Source organism: Molothrus ater, chromosome 14, assembly GCF_012460135.2.
Source record: "Molothrus ater isolate BHLD 08-10-18 breed brown headed cowbird chromosome 14, BPBGC_Mater_1.1, whole genome shotgun sequence".
Taxonomy (NCBI): Eukaryota; Metazoa; Chordata; class Aves; order Passeriformes; family Icteridae; genus Molothrus; species Molothrus ater.
Window position 1 is genome coordinate 11165563 of NC_050491.2, and position 18194 is coordinate 11183756.

Below are 18194 nucleotides of genomic sequence, written 5' to 3' on the forward strand. Positions count from 1 at the left end.
CAAAACATACATGAGATCTTCTGGGGTATTCATTGCCCCCTTAAACCCTTTCATTGTATGAGCAGTAGAAGATGCGCTTATGTAAAGAAGTGGATGAAAGGTCTCACAGGGAATTGGACAACAAAACACAATAAAAGATGTTCTACTTAATTAAAAAAAAAAGTAAGTGAGCCAGACTGAATTTAAATAGTTTCTATGAAAAATCTATCTCTTGGGTGTTAGAGGTGTGAGCTGCTGTTTGCCATTGTGGTGCAGTTGTTCCAGCTACTATCAGCTTTGGAATGTGCTAACTACAATTTGAAGTCTAAGGGACAAATCAGTTTCTTTCTTTTCATCCCTAAATGCCTCACTGATGCTATCCCCAGGCATTTACACCTCAGGGGGAAGGAGCCAAATGATTAAAAGAGTGGCCTGTAGAACCCTTAGGTTAAAATAAAGGACTGGTGTCATGAGCTCCTGTTTCAACACTTTCTGTCTTTGAGCTGTTCAGGAAACACCTTTGTCCAGTGCTCCCAGTACCTGCAAGTAATATATCTTTTTTTTTCCTCTTTAAAATGAAAACCTGAGCTTCTGATGGGATCATGTGAGTCTAGTAATTGGGTCTTTAAAACAGACCCATGAAATAGTGCAGCACTTGTGGTGAGTTATGGGAGTGCTGACAGTGCTTTAAACAAGGGCTCTGTTATAATTCTTGCTGCCCATTTCCTGGTGAACACGGACATGTGCTGCTCTCCTTCCTAGGATGGAGGTGAGGGTGTTACAATTATTGAGAAATGAAGCAGAGATTTATTTTTACATTAACCTGCTACATAAATATCTTTTATACTGTTCGGCTGATTCACAGTCCTCATTAATGGATTAAACTTGCTAGTTTGTCTCTTTATCATGTTGATAGACCTGTTAAATGAAACCCTGAGAAATCAGACAGTTCAGTCCTGTGGCCAGTGGCAGCCTTTCACAGCAAAGATTTCTGGCTGGGTTGTACGTGCCAAATGTTCAGGCAGCTCGTGCTTATCAGCATCCGTTATACTTTTTGTTGACTTGGACCATTAATAACCTGTCAGATTAGGTAATTAGGCTGTCTCGAGTAGCCAGGGAAAATTGTTTTTCCTAACTGATGGTATGGGCTGTGCAGTTGTGCAGATAAGCACTTGGTCAAACAGCAGTTCAGGCAATTTTTAACTGGCCTTGCTGATGAATGCAAAAGTAGTGCTGAGACATGAGGGCCAGATAACAAGAGAGGGACAGGCACAAAATAAAATTACCTGCCACTTTCGAAATTCTCTCCAAATAAGACACTACTTATTGTTCTGGTTCTGAAAATCTGAATGTAGGAGTAACTATGTTAATTTCAATGCTGTGATGGTTTAGTAAGCATTGTTCCCTTATTCTGAATTAAAACTCATCCAGACTTGGTGGAATTAGAGAGATTCTCTCAAGAAGGTGTCATTTTACCCCTGTAGTAAAGCTGGCTGCTGGTAGTACCCATTATTGTTCTGAGATTCTCTTTCTTCAGTGACCTTTTTTCTTTGGCACTGATGGAGTCTGTTGTGCCCAGGAAATGCTTCAGCAGTTAGTAGGTGCAGGAAAGGTCTGTGTATTCTGTTGAAGCTGGGGTCCCAGCTCTTGGGTGAAGGACATTTACCTATTTCTAGAAGCAGCCCTCATTGTGAAAAGGCTGATGGTTTTGGCAACATCCATCAAACAAGTTTAGTTATGTGAAAACTTTCTGCTGGAATACACAAGAAAATTAATTTTCCTGAAAAGCCATTTGGGTTTTCCATGATCAAGGGTTTATGCTCTTGAAGCTTGCAATATTTGGGCCAACTTATAAGATGGGTGCAAGAGTCATAGAGGCAACTTTATTCTGTAAGATGAATGAATACATGCACGGAAAGCTGTTTTAAAAGGGAATTTAATATACTCATTCCTCTGACTTGGAATGATATCTGGGAGGGAAGCAAACCAGCGCAAAACCAGTGATTGTTCAGTACTGATGCTGACAGATTGCCACAGTGGCTTGAGATGGTGGCTCAGCTGCCCTGTCCTATCAACTCACAGGGACAGGGGGAAAATTAGCTGTTCTTGTGTGCAGGAGGTGGATGGATGAGGTGGCAGAGGGCTGGAACAACCTCTACTCTTGTTGATCTACAGGGAACATCTTGAAAGACATGACTTGTTCTGGCTGACACAAACCTCTGCGTGCTCATCTTGCAGCCCAGGTGGGTGCACTGGATCTGCAGCCTGGCTGCCTCTACTGAGCCTTTTCCTCCACTCCAGATGCTTGGCAGAGACTCGTAGCTGCCTGGCATCCTTTGCCAGCTGAGAGACCGTGGAGATTTATGTGGCATAAACTTAACCACCTCAAAGTAAAAATACTTCCTGACAGCCAGCCCTGCCCAGGATATGTAGTAGAGGAGACTGAGAGCTCCTTCCTCCAGGGAGAGGTCACTGAAAATGGTCTATTATCCTTGTTCACTGATGCTTCCTCAGTAGATATGCACAGGGCAGCAGCCAGGCCAGGATAGGGCTGGTCCTTGCCTTGCAGAAAATAGTGTAGGGACCCTAAAAAGAACTAAGTGTTCCCTGTTTGAGTGCTGGCACATGCCTCAGTGCCCAGGGAATTATATGCTATTGCACTTTTTTGCAGCCCCCGATGGGATAATGAAGATTTCTAAACGTCACTGAAGAAATTTTGGTGAGCTTCTGGCTGATAAAAATAGATGTGTTTAAATGGTCTCATTTTGATTTACTCTCTGAGAGCCATTGGTGTGGGCTTCAGTGCAGCATTAGGTGTTTAGAGTGGGTTCAAAGGTAGGGGACAGTTGACGTGTGGACAACAGTCCATTAGAAGCCAGCTTTATCCAGCACTGAGGTGGTTTAATCCATGCTTGGTTTATGGAAGTGAATGGATTGGGTCTATTGAACTTTTCACTTAAAACAGGATGAAAATTCCCTTGCTTTGAAGTTCAGCAATTGGACTTAGACTCCAGCAGTTCTCCTCTTTTATTTTCAGGATGGCCTTGACTTTTCAGTGCATATTTTCCTTAACACAGCTACACAGGATTTGAGCAGCTAGCTCATTAATACAGAGCCTGTTCTCCAGCTTCTTTTGCCTTCTCTCTTCTCCCCTTGTGCAAGGAGTCCCTGCCCATCTCTGAGATCCCTTCAACCCCAACCATTCTGTGACTGAGTCCCATTGTGCGACCTATCCCTGCGCTGTTCGCTGGCGATGGGGAGCAAGGAGAGCCCGAGTCCTGCCCGCTGCCTTGGAGGGGCCAATGGCTGCGGTGTCCCTGTCTCGGTGTCCCCGCCTCGGTGTCCCTGTCTCGGTGTCCCCCATCTCGGTGTCCCCGTCCCGGTGTCCCCGTCTCGGTGTCCCCCTCTCGGTGTCCCCGTCTCGGTGTCCCCGTCTCGGTGTCCCCGTCTCAGTGTCCCTGTCCCGGTGTCCCCTGTCTCAGTGTCCCTGTCCCGGTGTCCCCTGTCTCGGTGTCCCTGTCCCGGTGTCCCTGTCCCGGTGTCCCCGTCTCGGTGTCCCCGTCTCGGTGTCCCCTGTCCCGGTGTCCCTGTCTCGGTGTCCCTGTCCCGGTGTCCCTGTCCCGGTGTCCCCGTCTCGGTGTCCCCTGTCCCGGTGTCCCCGTCCCGGTGTCCCCTGTCTCGGTGTCCCCGTCCCGGTGTCCCCGTCTCGGTGTCCCCGTCCCGGTGTCCCCGTCCCGGTGTCCCTGTCTCGGTGTCCCTGTCTCTGTGTCCCCGTCCCGGTGTCCCCGTCTCGGTGTCCCCTGTCCCGGTGTCCCCGTCTCGGTGTCCCCTGTCCTGGTGTCCCCGTCTCGGTGTCCCCGTCTCTGTGTCCCCGTCCCGGTGTCCCCGTCCCGGTGTCCCCGTCCCGGTGTCCCCTGTCTCGGTGTCCCTGTCCCGGTGTCCCCTGTCTCGGTGTCCCTGTCCCGGTGTCCCCGTCCCGGTGTCCCTGTCTCGGTGCCCGTGCTGTCCCGGCGCAGTCGCTTGCGCTGGGCACCGCGCGGTGTCGCCGCCGGCCGCTGCGAGCGCCGGAGCTTCGCGGTCGCTGCTGCCCAGCCCGGCTCCCATCGAGCCCCCGGGGCTCCCCAGCTCTCGGTGCTCCCCCTGTGGGTTTATGTTCTGGCAGCTTTAAAAACGCCATCGCTGCTGCTGCCCGCCCGCTTTTTGTGATCACAGGATCACAAAATCTTTGTTTTAATCGTGTCCGAAAGCTTTGCTGCAGCGTTTCAGGAAAGCAGCTGAAATTATGTTGTTTTGGGCATCAAATAGCTGTAATAACTAAGAAAAAAACTAAAAGCAAATGGACACAGGGCAAGAAGAGAGCTGCTGTGTCCTTCCTTATCTAAATTTCTTGTTGTTCAGTCTTTATGAAAACTATGCTGTACTTAGTTTCTATGGAATGTCCAAGAAGGAAAAGGGCAAAAATAAATGGTTTAGTAGAATCTAGAGATGAATTCTACATAAAACTTAACAGGTTATATATAGCTCTTATACAGGTTGCTGTGGTTTAACCCCAGACACTAACACACAGCTGGGATGGGGACGAGAATTGGGAAAAGGTGAAACATGAAGTGGGATAAGAACAGTGTAAGTTTTGAACAGTTCTGGTCAGCAATAAACAAAGGGAGAATCATTTTAGTACAATGAAGAAAAATTGGCCCCTATGGCTTGGAGGATAGGAAAAAACCTGCAAAGTGCAGGCACAGGCTCCAAAATCTCAGACTCAGAGGTAACAGAAAGTGCTTATCTGGATCATTCACATTTCAGGTCTGCATTTACACCAGAGGCGAATGTACTGACTCCAGTGTGTATCAGAAGTTTGCAAGTAGAGGAAGGTATAGAAATCTCTAAAAAAAGATTACTCCAGGGTAAGGTTAGGAAAAATAAACAACACTTAAACTGCTTAATGGATACTGTAAATCATTCCAATACAAAAGAATCATTCAAGGATGAAGAATGTACAAGAAAGAGATGGGCCATAATACTGAATATCTAAGTTATTGTTGTTTTACAAGATGTTGGGAAATAAGAAATTTAAATTCTACTGCAAAGAGATGTTAGGGTGCAGAACATCCTACGAGATCAACAAAGCTTTGTACGCTCCTGTCTACTGCAGATGGTACCAAGATGTCACTGTCCAGGGAAGGGAGGTGTCTCTTGTTCACAAAGAGTAAGAAGACTGAATTTTGGACAAAGAATAGAAATTCAGTCAGAACCTGAGCCAATCAATAATTTTAGAATGGCAATATGTAAAGGACAGGTTGTGCTGGGGAGAAGAGTTGATCAATGCCTCTTTGTTCTCTGGCCCTTGATGTAGAATACTGCAGGATGCTCCTAAATGCAGGCATTAAGTGAGGTTCTTTTTGCCACAACTTCCCAGTAAAAAGGCAAAAAGAAACAGGATCCATGTGTAAACTGTTGTTTTGTCAATTATTCTATCCACTCCTGTTGGTGTTCTAACTGCACTAACAGTTGTTTTGTGGTGAAATAACTCTCTAAAAACACACACTGACAAATCCTAGTCCCAGTATTCCCTTCCAGCTCCATCTTGTGGCTGAGGCAGTGGAAAAAATCATAAAAACAAATGAAATTGAATTATCTCTCTTCTTTTTTGATTACCTTTTTTAGAGCATCTTAAGTAAACAATTGCCACGATCATCCAGCTCACGGACATCTGAAAAGAGGCAATTCAAACAGCCTCATTTAAGGCTCTTTTACTTAAATATATTAATGGTATTTCCCACCTTATCTGTTTTTCCTGACCTTAAGTTCATCTATCTCTGTGTAGCTGCTTGCCTGCATTGTGTGTGATGATAATATTGTGAAATGTCGTTTTGAATGCTGGAGGCAGAGAATGTACAGCTGACAAATGAATTGGTCAGACTCGTGCTGAGGAACAGACAATTTTGGGATTAGTTTCCAAGTTTACTGCAATTTTCCTAGTTTACTTCAAGTGTGTTATCTCTTCTTCAAAATTTATCTCCTTGTGTGGTTAAACAACTGTTGATAAGGCTTGCCTGTAAGGCCACTTTTAATGATCCTAAATAATATTACACCATGTAATCTTTTCATGCATACGTGTCATAGTAGCTAAAAGACTTTCTATGCTTATGGAAAGTTAATCAACAATAATGCCAAATGTGTATCTGGTCTTGTTTTAATGGTCTTTATCTCAAGTTTTGATCACTATTGTAGTTCTTAAAATCTGGAAAAGTGTGACAAAGAATTTTGCATTCATGAGTTAACATGTCCATCTATTAATCAAAATGAGTTTTCACCTCAGTTCTAGCACTTGTAAACTGGTTATACTTATATAAGTCCTCTGTCTTACACTGAGGTCCATTCAGGGTCAGGGAGTCAGCAATACCTTCACTGTGCAGAAAAACAACAAGAGCACAGGGGGCTGCATCTTGCTTGTGAAAGGTCAAAACTCTCCACTGTTAACTTCACATGACTTTGGAAAAGGCTTCTGACCTGTTTTTTTTTTTTTTTGTAAATAGCAGTATATGTTAATATCTGATGTTTTTCTTGGCACCCTGTCTAAACATTTATACCTGTGAACTGGGAATGTTGAGCTACCACTGAGGAAAAAGGAGAATTCTTCTTTGGAAGAATTTCACAGTCATTTTATGCAGGCAAAAATGAAGATATAAGGGCTGTGGCAAAGAGGAGTCAGACCTAGAAATCTTCTTCAGCTTTATGAAAATGATCAGACAGAGCCTTTCCCCATCACAGAGCACAGCTGGCCTGCCATTGGTATGTTCTCTGTATTCATCCACTGAAGGCTTTGCCCTGGGCAGCCAAGAAGCACCGCGGGGATATAAGTGCCTCAACCCTTGCATCTCTGTTAGTTCCCCTCCTTGTCACCCTGAGAATTATATGACATGTCATTTTCTGTCAGCTTCTTTTCTCCTTCTGGGGCACTGAGGCAAATAATTAATTTATCTTGTTTTAGAAAACGTCATTTTGCCATCTCGATAAATTTCCCTGGCTGCTGTGTCCCTCCGAGCCATTCTGGCTGCTTCGCTACTAGCACCCCATGTGCCTTCTGGACTTGATTTTTTTTCTTTATTTGTCTGACTATCTTACATTTTCTTTTATTTATTTTACCCTGTTTGCTTTTCCTCTCATTTGTTCACAGCTGATAGGCTTTAAACTTGCCAGTCATCAGCATCTGATGTTTTAGTGTCCATATGCCTCTAGAACTTTTTATAGCTTTGTATCAGTCTATATTGTCTTTCCCAATATGCCCAAGGAAAGCTCACAGTGAATCCTGTACTTAACACTGAGCCCAAAACAGTCCTTGCACACCACAGAGCCTGTAAGCCACTTTTCTCTGTCTGCCCTGACAGTCTTATTTTCATGCAATTTGTTCAGTTCTCTGTGGCTTGGAACATATCTTCATATCTTAGCATTATGAAGATATGGAGTCATGATCTCATGTTCAGAATGTCCCACTGACCCCTTAGCATTGCAAAAATGCCTGGTTCAAGTTTTGACATTACTCAAAAAGAAAGAGAGCAAAATTTTCCCATGAAGATCCATGAAAACTTTGTACATTTGCTGCTTTCCCACAGCTTTGTTTAATGACTTGGAAGACAGTGGGGTGGGCAGTACTGTGAAAACAGTGGCTTCCACTGATGGAAGATGACATGCAAGAGATAAAGGAAGAGGAGAGAAAGGAGGCTGAGGTAGTGGTAGGTATCAGATATGGAAACCAGAGAGCAGTTTGTCTATAGAGCTTCTAACAGCACCACTGGGCTTGGTAACATCTCTGAAATGGAAGAAGACAGATGTGGTTAGGATGAGTTTTAGGATTAGAGAATCACTGGGTGAAACAGAAGGTTTAGGTCCAGTGAATTTACAGCATGATGACTTTGGTTAATGTATTACTGCTCTTTGCATCTGTTCCCTGTGCCTATGGAATCAGGTCTGAGGGCTTTAGTGATGCCCTCATTTTGGATTGGATTTTGGCCCTGCTGTTCCTGTGAACAAGGCTGAGAACAGTGGTACCTTCCTGTTCAAAATGCTCGCTTCAATCTGCAGAACACTTTGAGGAAGGGAGAATGGCAGCCAAACTCCTGAGCTGCCAGAAACTTTGCTGCATCTGGTTCTCTTGCCCCCACTCCTCTTCTGAACTGAACTCTGATCTGGAGTCACTCAAAGACAATGAGCATAGAATCCTATACAAGGTTTCATGTCACATTTCAAAGTAGAACCCTAAACCTGTAAAAGACCAAAGTGTGAGTAAAGGATTGAGAAGGCAGAGTGAAAGGTATTGGGGGAGGTGATGGCAGGTGAGGGTTATGTGGGAGGAAGAGAATGAATTCACATTTAAGGCTCATCTGACGCTTCATGCCCTGACCTGTGGTAGGTCTAAGTTTAGAGAATAAAGGTAAGGACTTAGGAGAGGGGAAACAGATAAAAGAAACAAAGCAAACAGCGAATGTGCTGCCCTGGAGGCCTTATTTCCATAGTATGGAGCTGTGGTGCAGCCAGCAGCTATGACAGCTTAAAGGAAATCATTTAGAGGGATCTGAGTGAGCTTTCCCCAGAGCAGCTACTCATTAGTGTCACCAGAGAGACAGAATTATGCAAGTCTTTGTTTCAGGTGAAAGAGATGTTACCTTCCAGCAAGGAAGGGCTGTGCTGACAAAGAATTTCTGTTTTAAAAGCTCTGCTATGGACTTAAATTAGCTGCTATCCAGACTCAGCAATTATGGGCATCTTTCTGGGATGTGACTATTTACACATGTAAGGTAGCTGGTGAGAGTAGGGCCAGCACCAGCCTGGTTCTCCTCTTTGCCTGCAGAAAACAAGTGAGCTCTCCCTGTCCCAGTTATGCACAGAGGATTTTAGGCTCTGTTCCCAGGAGGAGCAGAGGCTGTTCTGTCCCTAGGCAGTGAGGATCAAAGAGCTGTGAGGAGCACAGGGTGCTCTGGCCCACCATCCTAGCATAGCAATAGGGTTCTTGGCTGGGAGGTACACGCAGGAGGTGGGATCACTCCCCCCTCTAGTATTGCTTCCTCAGCCATGGTTGCAGTAGTCTTGATTCCATGTCTTACATTTCTTACATTTAAAGGAGCAGCTGCTCTCTAATTTTCCCTTTCTAAGTACTTCCTTCCCTGAAACATCATTGTGACCAGCCTTGATGAGGGTACTAGTCCTCACAGCTTTGCTGTTTTGAGGAAAACAAGGTTAACACTGTTAGCCCAAGGTAAATTCTAGTGAGAATTCAGGTGTTGCAGTTTTAATGTGCACTAGTGGTCTGGATACACCCTTAGCTCTGCCACAGCCTTAACCCAGCTGCCCAAGCCCATGCATTAGAGCCTGTATTAGCAGCCTTGAACAGTTTATCTGTGGTGTAACACAGGGTTTAAAGACTTTGACAAGAGGTATGAAGAAGGTAGCCACTCAGAGCTCTCTCCTGCCTTTCTCTGATTTCCTACCTTGTCTCTTAATGGGCTGGGAGAAGTTATGGTGCTTGCACACTCACAGGCAAGGCAAGATAAATCTATCTGCTACATAAAAATGTGCTGTTATGGAAGAATTTTCTGAGATTTTCTCAGCAGAGAGCATGTAACATTTTCCAGTTATTTTCTTACACTATGTTTTGGTAGGATATAGAATGGGCTAAAAATTGGATTCAGAATTTAGTGGAAACTTCCTTTCTTTTGTTGCAGCTTTCATTGATACTTGCAATTTTGAAGGAAAAAAATAGTGTGAACAATGAAAACTCTGTGTTGTTCACATCATAAATCAAGAAATGACTGGAAAGAAAGAGCCAGTGCAGAAGATTCTTGCTTATCTGAACCCTGAGATTCTGCTTTAGTCAGATAGACTGAGATACCCAGCATAGGAAAGGTCCCTTTCAACCTTCTGTGTGAAAAAGGAAGGGCTTGTTTGTACAGAGAGAAATACAGTGCCTGAATATGACTGACTGTGACTGTGACAGGACAAAAGACTTGAATTCATAGACTCATTTCTGAGCTGTTCCTCACTAGGCAGATCCAGACTGTCATATGCTCAGGATGGATGTGGATATCTTGACTTTCAGTGAGACAAGATTTAGGCCAATATGAGCTTGTTCTTTGGTCTGTAAACATTTGGCACGGAATACCTTGCACTACTCTGATCTATCCCATGTAATGGGATTTCCATAAATTTTTTAAATATAGACTTCATAAATACAGTGTTTGGCCCATGCAGCAAATGGATCTGACTTTCCCAAAGTTAAGAGCTGGAGGGTGAGCAAACAGATCATTCCTGGCTGCTGTAGCATCACACAGGGACCATACAGATCCAAGAGCAGTAAGAAAAAGACAAAAGTCATACTGAAATGAGGAGTAATGAGGAAAATAATATAAAACCCTAGTATACAAAGTCAGACCATTTGGCTTTGATCCTGCATGAGAAGTGTTTATTCGAGGACTGTGTTTGATGCTTAGTGATGTGAGGCAAAGTAGACTAGAAAAACAGGGGCTATGAGAAAACTGGGTGCACAACCACCTGTGCCTCTGTGCCAGGCTAACCCCTCTAAATTACTACTGGGGCTGTGAGTATTTTCTCCAGCTTCCTTTGCTGTACATTTGTGTGCAGGTAGGAGTGTCTTGCCCTGTAGGGGGATAGAATATAAGAAAATAAAGGTAGCATAGAAAGTAATCTTACCCCTAAGGAGTTGCAGCTGGGCTAATTATTAAAGACTAGGAGCAAGCCTGACTTTAACAGGCCACAGCTGTAACCAAAGAGAAGAAGAGTGCTGTAAAAGAGTGGGGTGGCTGGGTGAGGGGGAACTGGAGTCAGTTGGCTGCTGTGAGAAGAAGGGAGAGTCAGTGCTTAGAGGAACTGCTTATGAGAAACATCAAGGAGGTATGAAGCTCTCACAATAAGCAAACAACAATATGGAATCTTTGCAATTAATGACAACATTGCCCAGTGCAGATTGGTAGCATGAACAGGCCATGTTGGTCAGTAGGGGAAAAATGGCATATTTAGTAATCAAACAAAATTGATGAAAATGTCTAATGAGCTACTGAAACTTTCTGAACAGGCTCAGACATTTGTTTTCCCAGCAGCTTTTATTGACTGGCCCTATTGTAACATCTTGCTGGAACAGTTGTAAAAAATATTCCATGATGGTGGTGAGTTAGAGCTTTTTTTGGATGAGTTGAGATTTCAACAATAAATTTCATTGCTTTGAAAACATTGCAGTGCAAGAACAGACATGCTGGTAGTTTTTCTTCTGATTACATGGCTTGCTTTGTGTTAATGTGGGTTTTCTAATCTCATGTAAGCAACTTAATTATAGACAATTTGTGCTCCATGGATCTTCATCTTTCCTCAATGAATATAAGCAATGATGGGAATTGGGCTAAATTATTTGCTACAACATCTTTTTCTGCTTGACAATAATGCTCCATTGATCATTGCCAAAAAAAGCTTATGAGGTATGTGACTACCTCAATGTGCATATGGAGTTTATCACCTCTTTATTACCTATGTTATGTACATAATAGGAATTTGTTAAGTTGTTCAACCAGAGAGAGAATTTTCTAGCAAGCATAAGGATAGAAATATTGGAGTCTCAAGAGTGTAGGATCAGGATACAGCTAAGTGTTATGCCAGCATATAAGTCATTAATTTGATGTTACTTAACACAAAACTTGAAAATATGTTTGATTTATATAAAAGAGAACTAGTGTTTTGTGAGTTTGTTCTGAGGAAGAAGGATATTTTATTGAAGAGTCAGAATTTGTATATAAACATTAAGCTGCCTTTGGGGAGTCCAATAACTTCTGTACTGTGGTTAAGTTATAAGGCTGGAGATGTTTTTGAATATAGAATTTTGATAATTAAAAACTGCTAAGTATGTAATGAGTAATACCTGCTGTGGCTTTAGGAGGATTTTTTGCTGACTCTCTTACAGAAAGTTATGGTTAAAACATAGGAAATGAAAAAAGAAAGGTTGGAGATTACTAGTTTTCATGCTGTAATGAAGATGATGTTGTCTTCAGATTTGTGAAATGTTGCATTCAGATTTGTGAGCTTGCAACATGAACAGCTTTTATTTGTGACCTTTTATTTTAAAGACAAACAGAGCTGCCAATAATTTAGGCATGTTCTTAGACTTGTTGGAGCAGGCTGGGCAGTGTCTAAGAGTTCCTTTGATATGGGATGACATAAGAAACAGGAGAAATTCTTCTAAATCAGAGCAGCACACAGCAAAACTAACTTCTAATGAGCTCAGAGAAAAGGTCTGTACTTCATAAATAGACCTAGTCTCTGTAAGATTTCAATCTCAATTGCTTTGGCTTTTTATCTCTAGTAGGACTGTGTGGTTTTACTCTGCATGTGATACTTGATTATTCACACATATCACAGTACTTGTCATAACAGCATTGTTTTCTTGTGAGAGTTTGATTCTTCATGCCCCTAATCTGGTGAAAAACAACACCCTTTTTCTACAGGGATGCAGGCATATTCAAAACAGAAGTATTAAGTACAGTAAGAGCTGAAGTGCTTCCCATTTTACTGTTATTCCTATGTGATTTAATTACTTATAATGGGCATATTAATCCCTGTTTTGTAAAGTATTTGTATTGCCCCTCTAGAATATATATCTTAGTACATTTCCTTTCCAACAGAGGCTTAATTACAAATTTTAGAAGATCAGTACAAAAGGTACAGATATAAATGTCTTTAAAACACTTAGGTCAGTTTAGTGCATAATCAAAGGACACTGTTTGTTATGTAACAAGGTATGTGCTCAGGTTACAGAAATAAATTTTTAATTTGAACTTATGAGATCAATGAGCATTAACTGTTTTCCCAGTTTTAGTTAGAGGTTAGTTAGAGTTCATTTACATTTTGGGAAATCATTACATTAAAATCTCCCTCAAGCAAATATGGTTTTGTGGAGTTGCTAGAGTTTTCTGTTTAAGGGGAGAGAAACAGAGTTTACAATGTATGGTAGCTGCTGTTTAAAATTTTAGAATCTCTTAAGGGCCTAGGATGTCAGCTCTCCCCAGAAGACAGGACATTTTCCTCTGGAACAGGGTGAGTCTTTGTAAATGCTTTGATAGATAAGAGCCATCTGTGAAGGTGGTCAAAGAAAGAGAGTGGAGAGCAGAAAGACTTTGTGGAAGTAGTTTTTTCAATGGTGGGGGAAAGTGCTTCTCTATTTTTGTCAGTGTTTTGAAAAATGTCATCAGCTCTCAAGGACTGTCAGCAGGTTTTTGAAGCTGGCGCATTGGAGAGTGATAGAAAGAGAGCATTTGGCCTGTTCTTCTCACCTAGAAACCCTGCTCCTCTCGCCAGCCCCTGACAGCTGAGATTTTACTTCTTCACAAGCCTGTGAGGAAGGAGGAAGCAGACCAGGCCTGGAAGGGGCCTGCCGATGCCTGCCCCTGGCAGGGGCTCATGGGCGGTTGCTGGGCAGGGAGCGAGGGGAGCAGCCAGTGACCCCCCGCCTGCTCTGCTGCTCCGGCCCCTGAGGGGTTCCAGCCCTTCCAGCCCAAGGGAGCCCATCCTGAGCAGATCCCAGAGCCCGTGGTCCGTGTTACAGCACACGTGTGGCCTTTTCACCTAGCACCAGGAGAAAGGGCATCTCTTTAACAGAGATCCTCTGCAGGCACAGAGGGCAAAATGTGAGGCCTGACAGACTTAGTGACATGTGAGAACAGAGTAATTAGACATTTGATGGGGGGAGGCACACAGGTGTCTGAGCTGTGAGTGGATATTCAGAGATTTGCTCACTTTGAGGGTGAGTTGAGGCTTCCCTAAAGCCAGGACTTCAGTGTGTTATGCACAGCTTAGCACATGGCCCAGTATCTTTTGGAGGAAGATGTGGATGTGTGAGGGATGGGGTGGAGGTCTTTGAGGAGCTGAAATCCGGATATAAACTATAACTATTCCTATTGAAAATGTGTGTGATGTTCTAGATGAGTGTGTTATGAATTCAAGTGGCTGTTGTTGATTTAAGCTGAAGCTTCATCTCATGACTGGAATTTCTACTGAGTACAGGTTTTCAGGAAGGTCTTTGTGGAACAAGAGAAACTCCAGCAAAACATGCCAGAAGAGAATTCTCTTGCTCTAAATTTATTAAGCTAATCCCTGTAGGATGGGTCAAGGACCCAAGGGACAGGGGAGGCAGGAAACAAGAAAGCAGGTTTAAGCAGTAGCCAAGACAAAGAAAGTGTGATAAATGTACAGTTTGGTGCCTTGGCTGCTGCAAGGTGAAAGAATTGCAGATCAATGTATCCCAGCTTGGGAGGATGAGGAACAAATAGGCTTGTGATTGAGGTTGAGGTATGGAAGCCAACTTATGAAGTATAGCAGCAAAAGTTTCTCTCTTGGATTGTTAAAACCTTTACAGCACTGATTGGTGACTAGGTGAGAATTTGAACTTTTTGAAAGGCTTGGGGGAAAGACAATGTGTTTGTGAGTGTATTACTGCCAGTAGGAGACAGATTTTTAACCTCTAAAGTAGGAGGGCCTCAAGGACATGGTCATAGAGCTGGTTGCATCTATTTTCCATGAAACGATTTTCCTGAGCCCGAATTTGGTTGGGATATCAATGTGCCCTTTTTGCAGGCAAGTAAATATGATCCTAAGCATTCTCAGGCAATGTGTATTCTTAGGCTCCATGGACGTGAATTCTCACTGTTTTGGGCTTTTAAGATCAGAGAGAATGAAACTTTTACTATGGAAGTTATTTTTTCTAGGGGAAGTTCTTGGGTGGGACTGTTCATCAGTTGAGTACAAAAAAAAGCCTGTGACTAAATTTCAGAGTGAAAACAACAGTTCACTGGCAACCCTTTCGAGATGTCTCCCAGTTTTTTGCCTGGCTCCTGATAAAATCAGTGGAGTGGTCCTGATACAAAAAGTAACCTATGCAGTTGGCCTCAGATTTGTGCTGACATTACTGTATTTTGCATATGGTTTTTAAAAAGTCTGTTAAACTAAAGCAGGGCATTTATTCCACCTTGTCAATGCTGGGTTCTTCTGGGGGGATGCAAGTGTGTTTAGCTCTCTGGATATTGAGTTAATCACGTACTCACTGTCACTCCACTGAAGTCATCAGAAATGAAGTTACCCTTTAATTATGGAAAGAGATGTGCCTTTTCAATGCTTCATCAAGCCTCACATTGCTGACATTGGACCTTTAGGCAGTTGGGAATGTCTTATTCAGAATGCCTCGGGGAAGGATTCTGGTTATTTTTATAAATACAATTCATTTCTCATACTTTTGAAAGACTTCGTTTTTACAAAATACACCTTTGTTGTAAAAAACCACCAAGTGGCATGTCAACAAAATTTTCAGCATTTACAGTTTTTAAGGAGTGTGGTTGATATATGAGTGCCTAGGGGAGTGTCACAGGAGAGTGAGGCTGGTGTGGTAATTGCTGACCATGTGGAAGACTGAGTGTGATGGCTTGAAAGAATATTAACAGGAGATTGCTGCTTCCAGCCATCCAAATTTCCTCTCCTTTGCATCTTGGTAATGAGCAATAAAGACTTTCATAGCAGCTTTTTTTGTTTGTGCTGATTTGTGCACTGTATCAGAGTTAACCTCATCTTCTGCCTTCTTATGGAGTCTTGAAGTGTTCAGGTAGTTGCTTCAAGAGTTTTGCTGCCTTGGAGTGTTTGGAGAAGCCTGTTAAATCACAGTTTTACTGCAGAAGAGCTGGAAGCAGTGTAGTGAGGCTGTCACAAGATCTAGGACAATGAGGCTGACTTTATGGCATTAGTATGCACTGGAGGGTAGAACTAAACTCCCATCTATGGCCCTGCACAACAGGCTTGTGATCCTGATTCTGGATAAAAATTGAGATTCCTTTGTTTGTCCTGCAGTAACTCTATACAGTGGAACCATTGAGTGACTTGAATGGAAACATTATTTATATTTCTTCTCCAACCTGCCCTCTAAAAAGCTTTTCCTCAGTGCTTGGCTCTGTCCAGTCTCCTGCACAATCTGTGCTTATGGTGAGGAGCCTCCCTGAGAGTGGCCAGAAGTTGCACATCTCTTGCTGTGCTCCCCTGAATTTTGCCCACTGGCAAATGCTGAGGGGCAATTTGTTTCTCCAAAACAGAGGTAAAATTTCTGCTTAGTAGGCAGGCACTGGGCAGGGATCCATACCATAGTACCTGGCAATGCCTCACTACCGTGTGTCTTAAATCTGGGTATCTTCAGATACAGCTTTAGCACACTACAGAGGAAGCTGAGTACATTCTGTACCTGGATTGCCATCACTTCTTGCCCCCAAACCAAGGACCTGTGCCTGTGAATTTCAGAGCCATACTGAAATAAGGAATCGTTTAGCACTGAGAATCTCCTGCTGCCTCTGTTTCGACATTCCTGTCCCAAAAGAAGAGTTCTCCAAGAAGTGTGTGATGGTACCATGAAATATTGAGTTGGGGAGGCAGTCTTAATACTCCACCAGGTACTTTAGGGAGCACAGGGAAATGATTAATGAGGCCGAACTGTACCTCTGTCAAAACCAGATCTGTTGGGCTGCGCAGTTTCTTCTTTTTTGGAATCTTCTGCTCGGCAGCATGTTGCCACACAGAATCATCGGCAAATGAGTAGCAGATGGAGCAGTGACACATTTTATCTTGCAGCAGCAGGGACATTTTATGTGCTATGAGAATTCAGAGAAGTAAGTTTGATGCGAGTAGGTGATGAAAGAAAAGCTGCCTATAGCTTCTCTTTCTCTGCAGAATTGCAGATGGACAAACATAAGAAAGTGGTTTTCTCAAGCAAGGCAGTAACAAAGAATGAAATGTTCAAGAAGTTAAAATTAAACCCCTGCTATGGCAAAGATACACAGCTCTGCCTCCTGTGCCCAACTGTTACACCATGCCTTAGGTTTTGTTTCACATAGTGTTCTTTCCATCAGGCTTTTATGAACTCATAGGTAGAGCTACTGTACTTCAAAAGTCAGATGTTGCTGATCATCAATAGCAGTTAGCCCATACCCTGGGCTTTGTAATAAATTTACTCCTCCACCCCTCATTTTATATAACAGATAAACATAGCAAAAGAAAATCTGAAAAGTAACAGAAGCTGAGGCTTTTTCAGGATTGTTTGGTTTCTGTGTTCTGCTCACATATGCCTCTTTCTTCTCTCAGCTCCATGTACCATAATGTTTACTAGAATACTCAGAGTGGAAGTTGCTGATTGTGAAGCTGAAGCCTGAGGCTGCATCCTGAAGCTAGCTAGACTGTGAGAAAGAGTGAAGAGACATTACAAAGCCAGCTCTGTGTTTATCCATATAATATCTAACTCTTGAAAATGTAGTCCAAGGTTTGACTTATGCTAGGCCTTGAAGTAAGATATCTTTTTTCCTCTATTAGCAGACATGTTGGGGGATGTTTGTGGATGGTTTGTGTGGGTTGTGCTTCCCTTTCATTTTCACCCTGACACTCACGTTGCATCCAGGGATCTGGCAGGTATTTTTTCCCAATGACTATATCGATCTGTATGGGGACAGCATATGCAGTTGGCAGCATGCTGGGTGCCTTGCTGTTTACCAGGCACAAGGCTCATCCATAGTTGTTAATTTGCTGTGCACTGCTGTGCTGTATTGGTGTATTTGGGCCAATGAACCCCAAAAATATCTCAGCCCTCCCAGTGTCTGTTTATCTTGAAATAGAGCTTGTTCAGACAAAGAGAGATCTGACAAGGTACTGATAACAGCAGGGAATGGGTCACCATAATCTAACTGTTCCTTTTAATCCTATATTATAGTCTGTGCTGTGTCTTCTACTATGATTAATATCCTCTTTCAGTGCATGACATAAGTTATAATTAAATAGTTTATTCTCCTCACCTGCCCTATCCCATGACATCCTGGATGCACAAAGGGCTGTGATTTATAACAATAGACATATGGGAACCATGTGCTGGTGTGCAAGCCGTGTCATGCTGTGCAGAGAGGGAGATGCTGGCAGCTAGAGCCAAGCCTGACACTTCCTGAATGTAAAGGTGTGACTGCATTGCATCACCAGAGTGTCTTTGAAGCCTGCATTGTGAAACATGGTGACTTACCAGGAGGGGACAGAAGGTAGCAGGAGTAGGATGTGCATGTCAGCTCTAAGGCTTCTCAGACAGTAAGGATGCCATGGAGAGAAAGTGCTTTCTTCTCTCCAGCCCAGAGCCACAAATATTGGCCAAAGCA